The sequence below is a fragment of the Peromyscus maniculatus genome, chromosome 23, assembly GCF_049852395.1.
Source record: "Peromyscus maniculatus bairdii isolate BWxNUB_F1_BW_parent chromosome 23, HU_Pman_BW_mat_3.1, whole genome shotgun sequence".
NCBI lineage: Eukaryota > Metazoa > Chordata > Mammalia > Rodentia > Cricetidae > Peromyscus > Peromyscus maniculatus.
In genome coordinates, this window is record NC_134874.1 from 5,966,186 (window position 1) to 5,985,174 (window position 18,989).

The 18,989-nt window shown below is 42.9% G+C and overlaps 1 pseudogene; it reads left to right on the top strand.

Annotated features, from left to right (window-relative positions):
• The first annotated feature begins 387 nt into the window (after positions 1-387).
• LOC143270635 (phospholipase A2-like) lies at positions 388-17,873 on the top strand (annotated as a pseudogene).
• Positions 17,874-18,989: the final 1,116 nt, after the last annotated feature.

Here is an 18,989-nt window from a genome sequence, read left to right on the forward strand (position 1 = left end):
TCATGGAGGATTTTAGAGTCCAGCTACTCCTTCTGGGGACCACATGTCACTATCAGAATCCCTCAGACCCAATCCCAGGAATAATGTCTATATCTTTTTATGATGTCAAAGCATCCATGGGCGAGTAACTTGGCACTTTTCCAGTCACTGACTTGAGTTGGTTGGGGTGATGATCTAGCTCTTTCTCTTTGTCTCTGTGACAGCATTGATTGAGGCTCTGTCACAATCTACAGCAGCTCTGCACGTCAGGACTGTGTGTGAGGGTGCACACATTCTGCTTCTGTGCTACACACACAGTAGTCACAAGTTCTGTGTGCTGACTGAACACTGTCAGAGCACAGCTACATGACTCTAAAGAGAAGTCACTGAGTCCTCCCCTCACTCAGGATGAAACTCCTTCTGCTGGTCACTCTGCTCACAGGTAGGACCCTTGTCCCATCTGAGTGTCCCCACATCTACCTTGTCTTCAATGTCAGGCCGTGCTGATCACACCTGAAGTTCTGCTTTGGGGTTCCATGCTCACCCATGTTCACAACAGCTGGCACCTTTACCCTCTAGGTCAACTCAGATGACTCCTTAGGTATGTCTACTGCAGTCACCTACGCAAGCAATGAAGCCCCTTCTGTCTCTGCCATATTGTCCTGGATCCATTTCCTTGGGCCTAAGGTGCCCTGACAATGTGATTTTTCTTTTCCTTTAAAAAATATTGACTTTTATCTTATGTATATGAGCCCTTCGCCTGCATGTTTGTCTGTGAACTGAGTGTGAGCAGTGCCTACAGAGGCCAGTGGAGGGGTCTGATCCTCCATAACTGGGGTCATAAGCAGGTGTTTGCTGCCTCGTGGCTGCTGGACCTGAGCCTGGGTCCAACACCAGCCCAACAAGTTCTCCTGACTGCACAGGCATCTCTCTGTCCCTTATTTTTTTTCACAGGATTATATCATTCTGGCTCAGGATGTCCTTCAACTCAACGTTCTAGCCAAGACTTACCTCAGCCTCCCAAGTGTTAGTATTACACACAGAACTATAAAGAGAGAAGTCACTTGAGTCCTCCACACACTCTACTCACAGGTAGGACCCTTGTCCCTTCTCGGTGACCCACTATTTCCCTTGTCTTCAATGCACAATTCCACAATAGTCACACCTGAAGTTGTTGTTTAGGGCTGCAATTCTTGACTCCCTGGCATTTTACATGAGAGGGTTTTTTCCGAATACCAATGGTTTTCCTGGAATTCACTCTATAGACCATTCTGGCTTTGAACTCAGATAATCACCTGCCTCAGCCTCCAAAGTGCTGGGAGTACACAGTGTGCGTACTACTGTACTTGGATCTCCTTCATTTTAATGGTGAACAAGGATCCCACTGCAGACTGATTCCTGGTCATTTACCTACTCCTCAGCTGATGAACAGTTTGTTGTGTCAAATGCTGACATTACAAGATGATCCGACCATTATCTCTGTGTATGAGCTGTTCATGGCCATACAACAGATTCCTTCTAATTCTTACAGTGTAAAACAATCGGCATGTGTTGACTATTTCTCTGGCTCAATGTCTCAGCTAGAACTGTGATGAATCCCACTGCTGGCTAAGGCTAGTGTTTCACCTAGTCTTGAGTAGGGGTGGGGCAGCTTTCAAACTCAAGAGATGGTTTGGTTGTTGTGTTATTGAACCAAGAGGTCAGTTTGTTCCTTGATGCTGACTGGAGAGTGTTCTCAGCTACTCAACACAGGGACCACAGGGCAGCTCACAGAGTGGTGTCTGTCTGTCCTGACAGTGAGAAATGAGTAGGCAAGCAAAGCAAAAGGCAATGTCTATGAATTTAGTGCTGGTGAGTCAGCCCAGCCGGGTACAGCATTGTTTATTTATAATCCTACCACTCGGAAGCTGATGCCAGAGGGTTGCTCCAGAGTCAGAGGCTACTCTGGGTTACAGGAAAATGCTGTCTCAAATAGGTAGACAACTTCCTGCTCAGTCCTGATGACTTGAGTTTGGTCTCCAAGATCTACATAATGGATGGAGAAAACCAACTCCCTAAATCTGTCCTCTGTTCTCAAGTGTGTAGCATGATTTGTGAGTGCCCACTAATGCTTGCTTGTGAACTGGTATGAGGGCAAACACACACACACACACACACACACACACACACACACACACACACACACACACACACACACACATATCTATTTACTGCTCTCCTGATGCAGAAACTGGTAAGAGTCAAGGAGGAAGCTAGCAGGCAGGCATCAGACCCCTGGTAATTCAAAGTGGGATTGAAGGAGTTGCTGTGCATTCTTGCTCAGGCGCTACTGCACACAGCATCAGCCCTCAGGCTTCAAGACAGTTCCAAAATATGATCAAGTGCCTCCCCCGCATCACCGGCATTGATCCCTTGTTGGACTACAACAACTATGGCTGCTACTGTGGCTTGGGGTCTCAGGCACTCCGGTGGATGGGTTAGACAGGTGAGTGATCCATCTGGTGGGAGACTGGAGTGTCTGGGTTCTGGTGGGGACAGCACACAAGCAGACATCTCATGAGGCATGAGCAGGAGACATGCATGTCCACCAAACATTGTATGTTTTGTTTAGTTTCTTTATTATTTTTCTTTGTTTCCAGACAGGAGTTCTCTGTGTACCCCTAGGTTATTTTATAATTCTTTCTGAGACCTTGAACTAGCCTTGAACTCAGAGATCCATCTGCCTCTGCATATTAATGGTAGACACCACCACACCCCACAGAAGTTGCTTTTCATAAGTATGTGCTTAATACAAATCACAGATTTTCATGCCTGAGGATGATTTCTTCTGGAACATCATGTTTAAGTCATCCTCACATGTTTGAGAAAGACTGCAGGTGAGAACTGACCTCCTGTGGGTACATACTGCTCCCTCAGCTGTTTCTTCCTCTCTCCAGGTGCTGCCAGACTCATGACCACTGCTACACTAAGGTCAAGAAGCTGGAAAACTGCAAGTTCCTCACAAACGACCCCTACAGCAGCTCCTACTCTTAATCTTGCTCTGGGAATGAGGTCCCCTGAAGTCATAGGTCTGCCCTCTGGGACCCCTGGTTCTACTTGGTACTCAGTGGCTTTGGAAGGACAGGGAAGTAACAAGGACAGTCACCATTTCGTGGTCATTTCCTTGGTCTCATTTGACCTCACAACAACCTTATCAGGTAGACACTAAAATATAGATGAGGTCACTGATGAGGAAGATGAGGAATGCAGGGTCACTTGCTCAGGGTCAGCCAGCTTAGAAGTGATGACATTTGGTTCTGGAACACTGACCTACATCATTCCAAATCCTCTTTTAAAAAACATTTCAAGTTTTTATGTATTTATCTGGGTGAGCCATTTCTGTGCCACACTGACCCGTCCAGCAAGCCAGGTTATTCGAGGGTCTCGAGGAGGGACCACCTGGGAATCAATGGGGGGTGAGAGGGAAAGGATACCAAGCGCGTGAAGAAAGACAGAGTCAGTCTGAGTTGCGTCAAGGTCTCGTTTATTGACTGAGTGTTAGAGCTTATAAACAGGGCTTCAGGTAGGGAGGGGGAGCAGGAGGAGTGAGGAGAGGACAAAGAAAATTCCTAAGGGAGGGTCAGCAGGAGGTCACTTTGGTCCCAGGCCCCTGCAGCTAGCTGATTTAGTATAGGCTCCAAGAAGTTTATTTAATCCTACATTCCTAGGTTAGACTAAAAGCCTCCTATTTACACGAGGCTTGATAAATCGTGGAAGGTAACACAGGTTCAAGACACAGCTGTCCGGTGTCGTTCCCCAACAGTTCCCCCTCTTTTCTCAAAAATGGACCAAGTCCATGTGATCGGGGTTGCGGAGGTCTGAGAGAGCCTCTGTCTTAGGTTATACAGGGGGACTCCCACGCATGGCAGGTGCCATTTTGAGCCGATCTCAACGACCTCTGTAAGCTGTTGTCTCCTGCGTGGGCCCTGTACTATTCCCGTCATTGAGTACTCTCTAGCAAGACCATGGGGATGTTAGGGCTTTAGGACACTGAATCTGAATCCTTGATGGGGCTCCTGGCCCGCCTCCTAGGAATCTACTCTCTGATAATGAATTGAGATGTGTCGTGGTAAGGCCGAATCAATATGATTTTTGATAAACCGAGTCAACCGCTGAAAGGCCCAGGGACCAAAGGTAATGAGAAGGAGAAGGAAAATAATCAGGGGTCCAGGAGGGTGGGAATCAGGGTAGAAAGCCAAGGGGATTCTTTAAAGCTTCTATATAGAAGGGCAAACCCTGCTCCTAAGAGCAAGAGCCGCATCTTACTGAAGCCCCATAAAGGATAATAAAGGAAAAACCCACAAGATTACAATTCCCATACAATTTCGTTTCACAAGATCATGGTCTGGGTACAGAGTGATCACAGACGGGTAATTTGCCTCAATAGGTACATTTTTCCTGAAACCTCAAGGGAGGGGTATCAAGGCGGGAGTGGAGTTTACACAAAGGTCACAGTGGTCCTTCCTGGAACACCTGCAACTATCCCAGTCACAGTTGAGCACATCTCTTAGCAGAAATCTCTTTACATTGTTTTTTTTTTTTTTTTTTTTTTTAATTGTGAATGATCGGCCAATAGCTCAGGCTTGTTACTGGCTAACTTTTACATTTTATATTAACCCATATTTCTTATCTACCCTCTGACACATGGCTCACAGCTTATTACCTCATTTTCTACACACCCTGCTTCCTCTCCACCCTTCTTCATCCCAGCATCCTTAGTTTGGTTGTCCCATCTATACTTTCTGCCTGGCTACTGGCCAGTCAGCTTTTTATTAAACCAGTTCAAGTGACAAATCTTTGTACAAAATCAGTGTGCAAAAGGATTATTCCACAACATTTCCTCCTTTTTGTCTAATTAAAAAGGAAGGTTTTAATTTTAACATAGTAAAATTAAATACAACAAAAACAATTATTAAGTAAGAATTATAGTTACAATATCCAGTCCATTTGTATTTGGCAAATTTAGAGAAAATACTCTGTTATTTATCTTATCTTTGTGACTCTAAAGTTTTATACCTAATTTACCTTTCATCATAATTAAAGAAAACTTTAACTATGACTATCTGGTCCTCAACTCCATCAGACCCCAGAAGGCTGTAATGTTATCTAAAGACAAGGACATCTGGACAGTCACCCTAGGTTCTTCTATAACATTGGGGCATCCAACTTTGGCATACAGGCCTGGTATATCTGTTAGACATTTCTGAGAAGCAAGGAATTTTGAAGGACTGTCTTGTCTTGGCAAAGTTTGGCAGTCATTTTCTTTTGTATCCTGCTGGTCCAGTTTGGACAGTATACTTAGTCAGTAATTGAGGCAAGGGCAGTTTCTTTGTCCAAATGGCTAGCTTTTGCCATAAAGAAAGCAAACTACATATGGAGGTTCTTTGATGCCCATTATCTTCTCTGAAGTAAATTGGTGCTGCCAGGAGCTGACTTGTCTCACTGTCATGAAAAGCCTTAGGTTATTAAACATATTAAATGCCATATTCTGTAGGTCTTTGAAGAGTTTGAAGGCCATTTAATTTAAATATCTGTTTATGACCTTGAAAATATACCTGGCATAAGTTTGACTATTATAAACATTATAGACTATTAATCTGTATTTTTAATTATATGTTACATGTTTAAATGAGTTGCATAAGCACAATATCCCAAATAAGAGTAGGAAGATACATATAACATAGCAAAAATAACTTGAAATTTGTGTCAATAAATTAAAATCCATAACAATGTAAAATATTTTGAGATTAATAGTTGTTTTTTGGATTAAAGTAGATTCAATAATCTACCCTTTTATCTCATCATTTCTATATTATTTCCCCCTTTTTTCCTTTAGAAAGAGATTGTTGAATTTAACTCTTTTGTTTAGTCTTTTTTTTTATTAAGACCAATAACAATTTGTAACCAACCCCCATAAACAATGACAAATATTCATTAACCATTGAATAACCAAAACCCACCCAGACCCAATCTCTTGGGAATGTGGGTGTTGTTCTTTTTTTATTTTTTTATTTTTTTTTATTTTGTTCTATTCATTCACAGTTAATACAGAAAATACTTGGAAACATTTCCATATAATGTTTGACACAGAAATCATCAAATAGAAGTATACAATGTTGACAGGAGGCAGTACATTTATAATTTATAAACCCAAATGTATTTATAAATTAGAAATGGAAAGATCTACAAATGAAATTATGAAGGTTCACCAAAGTCATTTAATCTGTCAGTTTCTCATTCATTTTTATGTCTTAATAATATTCTATTGTATGAATAAGCCACATTTTATTTCTCTCCAGTATTTGATAGCTATTTGAGTTGTTTTAACTTTTTTACTATTAGCAACACACTGCTGTAAACTTTCATGTACATGTTTCATAGGTGCACATTTTCAGTAGTTTGAGGATTTATTCCTAAGGGTAGAATTGTTGAGTAACAGAGTAACAGTGTTTTGCATTTTGACCAACCACCAAACTGTTTTGCCAAAGTGGCACACCATTTTACAATCTCACCAAATCCTTGTTTTTAAGGCTCTGATTTTTGTACAAAAGCATTCAATCATTCTGTCAGACCAAACCAGGAAAAGTAAGCTATAGTTCAGAGCTGTTCTATTCCATTTACTATGCAAAGCCATTCTTGGCGTTTGCAACTCTCAGCCCTTTTGAGTATTCTTGCAGTGTTCACTTTTTCCTCCACCACTTTCTTTTTCTTCTTTCTTTCTGGTTTATTTCTATCTATTACAAATGTATAAAAAATCCTCCATCAACGCTGCTGATAGCAGCAGAACCTTGAGAAATATACCTTTGGTTTGCCTCAGAAAAGGAACACATATTGCACTGTAAAGTTTATAAAATTGGCGCAAAACATTGTGATAATGTTACAATACCAGTTTTAAGAGTTCAGTGACTAATGGGGAGCCGATGGGATACATGCAGAACTGTGAAAGTGATCTCACTTAGCCAGCTGTACATGTAGACTGTAAATCTACATTCAGATCATTTCTGAACTAAGACTATTATCTCAGTTTATCTGTTGAGGTCAACCAGGAAACCCTAGAATATACCTTGATTTTTGCAAAAAACAAAATAGGGGGAGGGGTTTCTTGAGCATTTCAGTCCACGAGTAACAGTATCCTAACAGGCAAAGTGTTCTCTCACTGTCAACATAGAATGAATTGCTGCTGGAGGTCAACTTGGGTTTTAATTTGCATTAGCACTTACATGCATAGTAGTCCAAGTTGTTGACCTCATGACTTTAAAAAGTAACTCTAAAAAAGTAAAATGGCCCTTCTTGGAAGACTAAAGAAAGACATCCAGCCACAGTTGTAAAAAGTCTCATCAAAACAATATACCCTTTTATGAATTACGCCTCAATTAAAAAAAAAGGAGCCCCAAATAAGAAGCAGCTCTGAAAAAGAAAATATAACTTAAGATATTTGAAAAAATACTTGCAGCTTGATCTGCACTGACAATGATTGTCGAAGCCTAGAATTCAACATTTACAAATTCTCATTCACACACACAAAACACACTATTATCACACGACTTGTGTCTTGAGAGAATCTTCTGCTTTTTAAATCTTTGGCCTCCCAGTCAATCCCAAGTTCAACCAACTTTAACTAAAACTTCACTCAGAATTTCACCAAGCTTTTCACCCACACATTAATGCTTGTCTTATCTTTCATCAACTGTCAAAATCTGAAGCCTGCTCAGAGATCGCCAGGTAAAAGAAAATAAATGAAATACACAGAGGTTATTTCAAAACAGAACATAACCATCATCCAAAAAAAAAAAAATGTCACGATTCCCGATTGGGATCATCTTTTGTTTCCCACGTTGGACTATTTCACACTCCGGCATTGGCCAAAGGACATGAGAGCTGGTTCTGGAGCATACAGTTTCTCACACAGATGTCCCCAGAGGAACACCAGAGACAAAGTCACGTAAGGCCTCTCCCGTACAGAGACTGTCTCACAGGGGCAGTGAGGGAGGACACCCACTAGTTTGTGGAGATCCCTGAGAGAGTATGATTCTTAAAATCTGGACTTTACATAATTCACATCAGCCCTGTTTAGGTACTTACTGGAAGAAAGATGCAGCTGTTTGCCAGAACTCAGCACTCCACTCTAGATCTCTGCTGCCTTAGTCTCCGTCGCGGATTTCCGAGTTCTGGTAGTTACCTGGACCACTGAGGCATTGCCACAAGACTTCTTCTCTTTTGAAACATCCTTTTTCTCTAGATATTAGGATAGCTACACCAGCTTGTTTCTTAGGTCCATTTGCTTGGAAAGCCTTTTCCCAGCCCTTTACTCGGAGGTAGTGTCTATCTTTGAAGTTAAGGTGTGTTTCTTGTATGCAGCAGATGGATGGGTTCTGTTTTCTTATCCATTCTGTTAGCCTATGTCTTTTTATAAGTGAGTTGAGACTATTGATATTGATGGATATTAATGACCAGTGATTGTTAATTCTTGTTGTTTTTTGTGGTTGTGTTGTGTTGTGTTGTGTTGTCCTTCTGTGGTGTATGTTGGTGTGGGATTATCTATTGCTTGATTTTTCATGGATGTGTTTAGCTTCTTTAGGTTGAATTTTCCCTTCTAGTGCTTTCTGTAGGGCTGGGTTTGTGGACAGGTATTGATTAAATCTGGTTTTATCCTGGAATATTTTGTTTACTCCGCCTATGGTGATTAAGAGTTTTGCTGGGTATAATAGTCTGGGTTGGCATCCGTGGTCTCTTAGTGTCTGCATGAGATTTGTCCATGATCTTCTAGCTTTCATAGTCTCTATTGAGTAGTCTGGTGTTATTCTGATGGGTTTACCTTTATATGTTACTTGGTCTTTTTCGTTTGCGGCTCTTAATATTTTTTTCTTTGTTCTGTGTGTTTAGTGTTTTAATTATTATGTGGCGAGGGGACTTTTTTTTTGGATCCAGCCTATTCAGTGTTCTGTAAGCTTCTTGTATCTTCATAGGTATTTCTTTCTTTAGGTTAGGAAAGTTTTCTTCTATGATTTTGTTGAATATATTTTCTGTGCCTTTGAGTTGGTATTCTTCTCCTTCTTCTATCCCTATTATTCTTAGGTTTGGTCTTTTCATGGTGTCCCAAATTTCCTGGACGTTTTGTGTTACGACTTTTTTGTCTTTAGTGTTTTCTTTGACTGACGAATCTATTTTCTCTATCGTGTCTTCAGTATCAGAGATTCTCTGTTCCATCTCTTGCAATCGGTTGGTTATGCTTGTTTCTGTAATTCCTGTTCGTTTTGTCAGGATTTCTATTTCCAGCATTCCCTCAGCATGTGTTTTCTTTATTGTCTCATCTATTTTCTCTATCGTGTCTTCAGTATCAGAGATTCTCTGTTCCATCTCTTGCAATCGGTTGGTTATGCTTGTTTCTGTAATTCCTGTTCGTTTTGTCAGGATTTCTATTTCCAGCATTCCCTCAGCATGTGTTTTCTTTATTGTCTCAAATTCATTTTTCAGATCTTGGAATGTTTCTTTCATCTGTTTAATTGCTTTTTCTTGGCTTGATTTGATTTCTTCCCATTTTTTGTTCGTTTTTTCTTCCATTTCTTTAAGGGAGTTTTTTATTTCCTCTTTAATGGAGTTTTTCATTTCCTCTTTAAGGGAAGTTTTTATTTCCTCTTTAAGAGAGTTTTTCATTTCCTCTTTAAGGAAAGTTTTTATTTCCTCTTTAAGGTAGTTTTTCATTTCCTCTTTAAGGAAAGTTTTTATTTCCTCATTGAGGGAATGTTTTATTTCTTCTTTAAGGGCCTCTATCATCTTCTTCAAGTCATTTTTAGGGTTGATTTCTTCTGTTTCTTCTGTCATGGTATGTTTAGGTCTTGCAGGTGTAGAATCACTAGGTTCTGATGTTGCCATATAGGTCTTTATGTTACTGCCTGTATTTTTGTGCTGGCGTCTACTCATCTTTTCCTCTGTGCGGTGCAGGTGGTGTCTGTGTCTGAGAGTGCCTCTCTTGTTCTAATTTTTAGTCTTGGTTTAGTAGGGGTTCTTGGTTAAATTGGTGCTATTGGGCTGTTTCTTCAGGGACAGCTGATTTCAGTCGGTGAATTATATACTTATGATTCTGGTGATCTGGTTTAGTGGCTGGGTAGTGCCTTCTTCTGTGTTCCCGGGTCACGTTTTGTTCATTTGTCAACTCCTCAGCTGATCTTGTTTCTTCAGACTTCCAACTGTAGGCATCTGAATCCTCTCCCAGATGGGTTTCAGCTGAGCAGGGTAGTCTCACCAACACCTCCAAGTTGTTGGGTTTCACAGGATCAGCAGCTGGGCCCTGGGTTGTCCCCAGAAGGAGTGGCCAGACTCGCCCTGGTTTTGACCCACGGAGATAGCCTCTTCCCCAGGTGTTGGGGCCAGGGGCATCCCCGCTCCAAGCTGCGTCCGCCCCTCTCCGTCCCCGGGCCTGTCCACTCCTGCCGCCCGCCGCCACAGGCCCACCTATGTCCACTTGTCTCAACCGCCAGGCCTGTATGTCCCTGTCAACTGCCGCTGGGTCTGTCTGCCTCTGTGGGCTGCCAACGGGCCTGTATGTTCCTGCCGGCTGCCACCGCGGGCCTACCTACCTCTGCTTGTCACTGCTGCCGGGGGCCCATCCACCTCTGCGGGCCGCCACCGGGCCTGTATGTCTCTGCCGGTTGCCGCTGGGCCTGTATGTCCCTGTCGGCTGCTGCCACTGGGCCTGTCCACCTCCGCGAGTCGCCGACCTGCATCCGCCTGTCTCCGCCGCGTGGCCTGTCCACCTCTGTGGGCTGCCGCCGGGCCTGAATGTCCATCTCTTTACATTGTTATATGGTTGCAGGGGAGATTGAACAATGGCTGAGTCAGGTTGCTCTTGGGACTAGATTTTTAGTTTTTCATTTTCTGGTGCTTGAAGTTTTCTCTTTTTCTGAGGCTTGGGGGTGTAAGCCTGAAGGGCTAGAGTCTTTCACTCCCCCATTTTCTTTTTGGCAAATTTTAATCTTAAAATTATGGTATTGCAGCCGGGCGGTGGTGGCGCACGCCTTTAATCCCAGCACTCGGGAGGCAGAGCCAGGCGGATCTCTGTGAGTTCGAGGCCAGCCTGGGCTACCAAGTGAGTTCCAGGAAAAGGCGCAAAGCTACACAGAGAAACCCTGTCTCGAAAAAAACCAAAAAAAAAAAAAATTATGGTATTGCATTAGGTACCTTATGGCCTATTTTAGTAACTCATGGCCTGTAATGGCCATGCATAGTTCATGTACAATTAGCCATCTTGTCTCTATGTCAGGGAGTTTTCTTTTGACCCAGCATTTCAGCCTTTTTTGAACAAGGAAAATGGGACGATGTATTTTCTTTCTGGAACTGCTTCAAGCTGGCATTGGGGCGTGGTTATCAGGGCCCCTCCCCTAAAAGGCTGAAAAGCTGGTCAAAGACTGGGCAGGGGGCATTTGTCAGTAGCATGTAGCTGCCTGACACCATAGTGACAGAGAAGAATCATGTTAGCTGGGCTGGTCCACGTTAGCCTTTAGCACTTCTGGAGCCCACAGTCGTCTGGAGCAGTGGAGTCAGGAACTGAAACTTGGAGGTGTCTGCCAGCCAAGTAGAAATCTGTTGAGACAGATTTAAACTAGGAACAGAGGTTAAAATTTATGAACTTATTTGAAACCTTAGGTCCATACCCTTAGTAATGGGGAAAGCACTAATCCCAAGACCAGGAGAGAGGAAAAATACCATCTTTAGGAATACTTATCTGGGGTTCTTTCAACCTCTGTGGAGTGGGTCTATGTTTTTATGACTCTTTTGATCCTTTGAGGCCTTTTTGCAGAATGACATAAAAGTTTTAGATACATTAGTATTACCAATCTGTACTGAAATCCATATTGTAGACAAAGCAGATAATGGGTATCTGTAAAACAGCAGAAGTAGACTTATACCTTTGAGTCCCAACAAGAACTACAAATTTGGGCATTTTTCTTCTGTCCAGAATGCCAGGTATAAATTAGACAGAGATTTTAAGCCTGGTGAAAAGCACTTTTAGGTTTACATTTAGATATATCTAGATGACATCTAAAACAAATCCAAAATGTTGAGCTTGTGACTGAACAGTAAGTGGTCATTGCTCTATCAGCTCATCAGGACTCCTAAATGTTAAGCTCTGAACCATAGAACAGGAGAGTAATCTGAAACATATCTTATTTTAGACTCATATCCAAACCTTTATAATTTATTTAACGTTTTATATCTTAGAACATTTTCTTTTAAAGTGAGCTAAAATGCTAGCTATGGCCTTGCAGAAGGATCTGGTTGATGCTGCCATGCTGACAAAGTTAGAGCTAGCCTAACCATCAGTACTATCAGAAATCTGAGAAGGATAAACTATATCTGAGTGCAGACCAAGAAGCTTCCAATCCTATAAATTACAGTGATCAATCCCTACCCAGGTCTCTATAGCATTAGAGGTACCAGTCAGAACAACATCAATCTTCTACCACCATCAAGCACATAAGGCAGAGTCCCTTTTCTGTGGAATAGGGACACGGAAGACTGACAGTGTCCTACTACTTGTCCACAGTCTGGGCTGGGTCCTGGAGGCAGGCGTTGCATTGGGGCATCCTGCCCTGTGGTCAGTGTCGTTCGCAATTCAGGTGGCATCTTCTTGTCATTCCATATCTTCTTTGGAGACCTTGGGAGTCATTGCTAGGAGCTGGGGAGCTAGGAGTCTCTGTTTCCGATAGTAAGTTTTTAATCAAATAATTTAAATGTCATATTCATCAGATCATTGACAGGTTTGAGGACCATTATCTATTAAATGTATCTGAGCCAAACAAGTCTAGGCCTAATCTTGAAAGTATCCCTAAGTTTGGTAATAATGACCAGGCTAATTTGTTTCCCTATAGATATATTAGTCAAATATACCTCTCAGTTTATTTTTATTTAAATAGAACCGTTTATGTTTTAAACTAGTATCTGGATAGCCAGATGACTAGTATTAACTTGTATTCCTTGACACAGAAGAACATGCATGCAAACTCAGACATTCAAAACCAAACATACATGTGGCCACATTTTCATTCATACCTGCAGAATAGACAGACATTTTTAAAACTATGACCCTTTGGAGTCTCCATGTAACAGCAGAATAGCAAGAGAAAGAAATCTGAAACATGTTTACTTAAACTTTAAAGTTAGACCTTAAAGTTTTATTATATTTTTTAAACCCTCATGACATGCTTAAGCCTTTAAATGTTTACATCTTAAACTGCCTCCTCAAGTCAAAAAATCATTTATTTAAACTTTTATTTTAACCAACAATAATTTGAACCAATTTTCTTAAAGATGGCAAGTATTTGTAACACATTGAACTCAAATGACCAAAACCCATGTAAATTTTTATTTTTCCTGTGGAAACAAAAGCATAATTTCCTCAGTATCTTGAACTGGTAATTTAACATTTCTTTTTTTAAGCAATATCAGTGTTATGCCCAGATCGCGTCCCCAAAGAAGCCACCGGAGACCTCAGGTACAAAAGGCAAAAGCAAGGTTTATTTAAATGAAGTTTACAAGCCTCGGCAGGGGGGCTAGTTCCAAACCTCTCACACACAGCAGGGAGGTTGGAAGGAGCACATACCTTTCTTTGTGAGGCTAATACAGACCACATAATTCATCTCCCACCGCCCCTATCCCTCTTTAGGTACAATCAGTAGTTTTTCATGTTATCTTTATTTCTCATTTGGTTTAGCAACTGTGTTTAGGGGTTTTATGAGCTGTCTCCCAGGTTTGGGGAGTTTGGGGAGTTTGGGATGTTTTATGACCACTTAGTCTCTGTCAGATGGTCATATATCCTAACTCTGTGTTTTCTTAAGTTTCTGTAGTTGATAAAGCCACCTGGAAAAAGGCATCTAAGTTCTTATCTACATTTAAGAATCCTGGTTTTAGCTTCTCTTTGTCTGTAGGGGATGAAGTGTGTGTGTGGGTTACTGAGGTTTCACAATCAGGACAGAGAAGGCTTAACAAGAGAAATTCCTAGCTGGCAGAAGAGACCTTGAAGTTATCACAGTAAAGGAAGGGAGGGGGAGCAGTGGTCATAAAGTATGTCCTTGGCTGCCAGTGTTCCTGAAAAAAAGTTTTTGTTAACTCCTCTGACTAAAGTCAGATTCTCTGTTCAGTGTTCACAGGGTTTTGTCAGTTGCAGGCAGCCATTGCCCTGTCCAGAGCAGGACATGAGAATCTTAGCCCGCCTGTACCCAGAGCACGCACCCCCACCTTCGTGAGAGCAGCCAGCTGCCTGCAGTCCTGATAGCAAGAGAGCTAGGGAGGGAGGGATGTGGCCCTCCCTGTGCCTCTCTCTCTTTCTCCCCAGGAAAATAAGGGAGGTGAGTAGCAGAAACAGATGACATTTACACAGACAATTCAAGTACCAGAACATCAGCACTGAGATGATGATGGCCTCACTAACAGCAAGCAAGCCCCTCGATTGTGGCTCCCACATCCCTCCAGTGGGCTGGGCAAAGGTCTAGTGGAGAAGAAGGGGACTGTCCCATAGCGTCCGTCACAGTCAAGTCAACAATGAGAACAGTTAACATACTACACACAAGACCAAGGCCAACGAAAGAAAAACTTTGCCCCAACGAGACAACCAACAGAGCTCCAAGAACAATGACAGCCTGATGTGCTCTGTGGAGAGTGACCCTACAGGCTCAATCACACCAAAAACAATCCAGACTCGAGGATCTCTGTCCTTGATCAAACAGACATCAGGGGGCTTTCACATCCCTGTTAGTCAGACATGCACCTTATTTCTTGGAAGAGAAACAGAGTGTAAAGTAACAATGACCACAATAAAACATACAAAAAAACCCCCACAAAATGGCTCTAACAATGTCTTCGCAGGACAAAATACAAAGTGGCACTTCCTCCCACCATGGGGGAAGGTACCCAAAGATGCTCCTCTCCTGAATACTCCCTGGAGGAGACACCTAAAATCAAATGGTCACTACTGAGGTGGCCCCAAATGGCTCGGGACTAGGGGGTCCCTTGCCCAAATCAGGGAATGAGACGTCTCTCTTTCCCTCCCAGGATCACTGTCCAGACACATCTGTCCCAGTGAGAGCTTGCAAAGTACAAATCAGACGACTGGCACAAAACGTAACGAGACAAGACAGAGACAGAGACAAGACAGAGAGCGCTCTTACCGGTAGATGTCAATAAACCTCTGGACCCTTGAGGGTCACGGTGGGGTCTTTTGGTCTTTTGTTCAATGTGATTTGTGGCAACCTCACTCTTACCGTCTTCTGGGACGGACACATCGTTTAATAGGTCCTCAGCAAGTGCCAGAAGATGTGACACCCTACTATCTTTTTCTGAATCCTTTAAAACATCTCTGATTACTCCATAGAAACTAAAGAATGCATCGAGGATGTTCTCTCAGTCCTTAAGTAAGCTATTGATATCCTTTCCAACTTTATTCCACGTCAAAGGGTGGATGCCTGGGCCATTAATAACCAGCCAGGGACATTTTTCTTCCACGAAACAGAAAAACTTAATTAAATCTTTTTTCTTTCTTTCTTTTTGACTCTTATTCCCCTCTCCCTGAAATCTTCATTTCCTTAATGAAGGAAGCCTCTTTAGAGAGTACTTTACCCATTGATTGATGAACGGCACATACCTCAAGGTTTCCCACGGCGCACGAGTGATGCTGTTGGGGCACCTCTACCCTAGTAAGTCTGGCCAGACCCCGTTTTCTCTTTGCCGTCCAGTAGTGAGCCACCATGCCTCGAGCCCCACGTTTGGGCGCCACTTAACCCGTCCAGCAGGCCAGGTTATTCGATGGTCTCGAGGAGGGGACACCTGAGAATCAATGGGGGGCGAGAGGGAAAGGAGACCAAGCACGTGAAGAAAGACAGAGTCAGTCTGAGTTGCGTCAAGGTCACGTTTATTGACTGGGTGTTAGAGCTTATAAACAGGGCTTCAGGTAGGGAGGGGGAGCAGGAGGAGTGAGGAGAGGACAAAGAAAATTCCTAAGGGAGGGTCAGCAGGAGGTCGCTTTGGTCCCAGGCCCCTGCAGCTAGCTGATTTAGTATAGGCTCCAAGAATTTTATTTAATCCTACATTCCTAGGTTAGACTAAAAGCCTCCTATTTACACAAGGCTTGATAAATCGTGGAAGGTAACACAGGTTCAAGACACAGCTGTCCGGAGTCGGTCCCCAACAGATTGTCTTAAATCATATAATTTTAGAAGAGGTAGTTGGTATATGTAATTTTCCTGGTTTTAGGATTAAATGTGTTAATTTTTATGTGTAGGAATGAGTTTGCATCCCGTGTCTTCTTCAGTCACTGTCCACCATGTCTTTAGATGCTGGATTTCCCACTAAATGTGACACACACCTTTAGATACCTTGACCATCCAACAAGTTTGGGTATCTGTGCTCCCCACTTCCCAATAGAGTTACAGATGCCCCAAGCACACCTTGCTTTTTCCATGGTCTCTGGGCATCCTAGGTCAGGCCCTCATGATTGTATGTCAACTACTTTACCAACTGTGCCATCTCCCCAGTCACAACAACTAATGTTCTTATTATCATGTGTTCCAGTGATTTGGACAACTGAATGCCCTTTTGTGTGCTTTGTCTCTCAACCCTGAGTCTGCACCAATGGGAGGACCACTGGTTTCTTTTGGTCATAATATGTAGTGAGAAGGGTATGGGCTCCTCTCAACTTCTTTTCTTGTTTCTCTGCAAACAAAAACAACCCCTGTGAGGCCTTCATCTGCCACTGTGACCATGAAGCTGTCACCTGCTTCTCCCAGGTTCCATACAATAAGCAATACAAAGGCAATGGCTGTTAGATTTGTCATCTCAGTTACTGGACTCCATCCCTGCCTGTCTGGCTGTCTTCACTACACAGTGTGTCCTCTAATAAGCACCCATGGAAAGAGCTCCTCTGTGGTGATTTTATTCTTTGTCTACTGAACATAACTAGATCCTCAGAGGACATCATTTCGTCTAGCCATGGAAGCTTCAGGATAATGGGAAAGACATTGTCTTTAATGAAGCACCTTGAAGAGTGGGTGATGAGCCTGGCCACGCCTTCCATTCCAGTACATGGGAGGCAGCGGCAGCAGCAGAGGCAGAGGCAGAGGCAGAGGCAGATCTCTTGAGTTCAAGGACAGCCTGGTCTGAAAATTGAATTCCAGGACAGCCAAGATTATAACACAAAGATACCTCATCTCTAAAAACAACAACAAAAGAAGAACTCAGCCTGAGATATATAGTGGGTAGAGAGAAACAGAAGGGGGAAGGAGGGGAGAGGTGTGGAGGAAAGGAAAGAGAAGTCAGAGAGGGAGGAAAGAGAGAAGCGAGAAATAAGCAGTGTCACATGGGCACTAAAGGAACATCTTGGCCATAAAAATACTGGACTCAAAGCGCTTCTGCTGTGTTCTCATCATAAGAAGTTGGATATAGGAAACCAAACTGGACTGAGAGTAAATGACCTGAAGGCAGGATTACATTCTGGTGACCTTTGAATCTCCACTGTGTCTAAATACACGTCAGAGGATAAGTGTCCCAGTAAAGTACACAGCAGCCTAACTTTTTGAACACATAAAAGAGAATACTTTGTCTCCTCTACCTTTCTCTATCCCTCAACCCTAGGTGAAGCCAGGTTAATCTCCAATTCCCTGATCAATAGGATTTAGGGATGAGATGTCTCATTGGCAACAGGCTATGTGGATCTCTCTTTTCCTATAGTGAACAGCTGCCCAGTCCTCAGCCTTTTCACCCCCAACCTCATGCCCACCCATGACTCAAACTCAGGTCTCACCCCTCCCAATGTCAGGCCTGGTGAGCAACAGGTGCAGCTGCAGTTGCCTGCGCAGGCGCAGTGACTGGTAGTAGCTGGGAGTGGCTGTCCAGAGTCCTGCTGGAACCGTAGAGGAATCTTCAGTATCAAGAAAACCAACTCAAGTCACCCTACATGGTTTGTATCCAGGGAAGAGGTGAGTAGTGTGGAAAAAGAGGTGCTAGGATGCTAAGTTACAGGGTACATGACAGATGGTCAAACACAGAGACAAGAGGGCATTGGGCCTGCAGACATTGTTCACAAGCCACCATGTGGTTGCTCAGAGCTGAACCCTGTTTCTCAGGAAGAATAGAAAGTGCTCTTCTGTGCTGAGCCATCTCTCCAGCCCCTGCAATGGTTGGTTGTCAGCTTCACACACTGGGTAGGGAGAGCCTCAGCTGAAGGATTGCCTGCATCATATTGGCCTATGGACACATCTGTTGTGAAGGCATTTGCTGTCTGTGGGGGTATTGTGTTCCCCAAAATATTGTGTACCTTAATAAACTTACCTGGGGTCAGAGAACAGACAAGCCACTAGTTAGGCAGTGATAGCACACGCCTTTAATCCTAGCATCCCAGAGACAGAAATCCCTCTGGATCTCTGTGAGTTCAAGGCCACATTGGAAATAGCCAAGCATGGTGACACACACCTTTAATCCCAGAAAGCCAGCCTTTAATCCCAGGGAGTGGTGGTAGAAAGCAAAAAGGTATATAAGGCGTGAGGATCAGAAACTAGAAGATTTTGGCTGGTTAAGCATTCAAGCTTTGAAGCAGCAGTTCAGCTAAGAGCCATTGGGATGAGGACACAGAAGCTTCCAGTCTGAGGAAACAGGACCACCTGAGGAACTGGCAAGGTGAGATAGCTGTGGCTTGTTCTGTCTCTCTGATCTACCAGCATTGACCCCAATAACTGGCCTTGGGTTTGATTTTATTAATAAGAACTTTTAAGAATCCTGCTACAGCTGTCTGTCTTTTTATTTTTTATTTTTTTTTGTTTTTAGACAGTGTTTCTTTGTGTATCTCAGGCTTTCCTTAAATTCACTTTGTAGACCAGGCTATCATAAAACTCAGATATTCACCTTCTTCTGCCTCCTGAGTATTGACATTAAATGCATGCATTCAACCACCACCACCACCACCACCACCACCACCACCACCACCA